Source organism: Galeopterus variegatus, unplaced genomic scaffold (assembly GCF_000696425.1).
Source record: "Galeopterus variegatus unplaced genomic scaffold, G_variegatus-3.0.2 Scaffold1895, whole genome shotgun sequence".
NCBI classification, from domain to species: Eukaryota; Metazoa; Chordata; class Mammalia; order Dermoptera; family Cynocephalidae; genus Galeopterus; species Galeopterus variegatus.
Genome location: NW_007728006.1, coordinates 285,608 through 287,634, shown reverse-complemented (window position 1 = coordinate 287,634; position 2,027 = coordinate 285,608).

The window sequence follows — 2,027 nt, the reverse complement described above, 5'->3', positions numbered from 1 at the left end:
ATCAGCACAGAGGTATTTTTCTTGACTCTCACAAATGTGGTTATTTTTAACATTGAATTATTTACCACAAGTTAAAATTGTGAGATTGCACGTAGAATGTTGGATTGCATGGCTTTCTTGCCTGAATTTCCACATGGCAATCATTAGCTAGAACTGAGTCTCCGATGCCTCATTCCTGCGTTCATATGTTCTCCCATTTTCTCTGTCCCCACCTAACCTGGTTAACTTAATGTGTGTTCCCTGCCAAGCTTATGGGGTATTGATATCTGTGGCCTCTGCTGGGGAGGTTAGAGGCCAGAACTTATAAGATTATTCTTATTAATAACCAACAGTTATTATTCTTAACACTTTACACTGGTGTAATGATTAGCCTGATAATTATCCACCTGAAATTTCTCTACCTGTAAAACACCTGCCTTAGAGAAGCTGTTGGACTAAATATAATATCTGGAAACCAATAATACCTGTTGAACATCAGATATCCATTAATGTTATTTATTACCTTAATATAATTCTTCAAGTGTCTATAATGCTAGCAGAATAAGAGAAGTATCATAAAAGAGAAGTTTTCTTATGAGAAAAACAACATGTTTCTATAAGGAGATCAAAGGAGTGAGCAAGTGCACCCATTTCTGGGTGGGGGAGGGTGGAATGACAATCATAATTATTTATTGATTAACAAAAATAAATAAATTTAAGGTATGAAGAATATAACATAAGTATCCTTAGCAATGTAGCATGTGATATTAATTTGTACTATGAATCTGAGAAAACCATCATCATCACATGCCACACCTCATGTAATTTTAGTGCTGCCATGGTGCAGAATTCCCGTCTTGTGGCTGGTGTCCCACATTAAGCCTCTGTGCCTCACATTCTTTTTGCTGTGCTCTCTGGAGATGTTCACCAAAGTGCTGAGGGCTGCTCAGCTGTGTGCATTTCAGAGGGGAGAGCCTGACTGTGGAGGCAAATTTCAGCCAATGGGTGGCNTGACAATCATAATTATTTATTGATTAACAAAAATAAATAAATTTAAGGTATGAAGAATATAGCATAAGTATCCTTAGCAATGTAGCATGTGATATTAATTTGTACTATGAATCTGAGAAAACCGTCATCATCACATGCCACACCTCATGTAATTTTAGTGCTGCCATGGTGCAGAATTCCCGTCTTGTGGCTGGTGTCCCACATCAAGCCTCTGTGCCTCACATTCTTTTTGCTGTGCTCTCTGGAGATGTTCACCAAAGTGCTGAGGGCTGCTCGGCTGTGTGCATTTCAGAGGGGAGAGCCTGACTGTGGAGGCAAATTTCAGCCAATGGGTGGCAGTAGTCAGTTGATTAATGTCCCCAATTTCCCATCTTCTAGTAAGGTAGGTTCTACATGATTGCAGAGGATCCCCCAGGGAGATTGAAACCTGTTTGCTCAGAGCAGTAATGAATTTATTAATGCTACTCTTTGGGGATTATCTTCCTCTCATCTCTTTTCCCTACTCCCTCACTTCTGCTTCTTGGGAACACTGTCCAAATAAGCTACCTGCACTCAAGATCTTGACTCTGTCTCTGTTTTTAGGGGCATCCAAATTGGGACATTATCATCATCAACTTTATCATTGTCATCTTTACCGAGCACTTTCTATGTGGAAATCACTATGCTTAAATTCCTACGTGTGTCATGTGATATAATTTTTACTACACTATGAGATTGACAGTATGAACCCTCCTCGCAGATAAAAATCTATAGCTAAGATTAATAACACATATGATCACACAAATAATAACAAGTACGGGCCGGAAGTAGATTTGGATATATATCCAGGTAAGTTTAATTCTAAAAATCCAGTCTAAGCAGAGTGTTAGATTTATGTATTTTTAGTATATGAATGCTTCTCAGTGCAACCTTCTTACTTTAGCTTTAAAAGCCTTGCAACTGTGTTCCTTGTATATCTTATCAGACCTGTCTCCTCTCACTGCTCTCCGCAATGTTCAATCACTAACTTTAGGCAAACTGAGCTACTGAGTAATCCT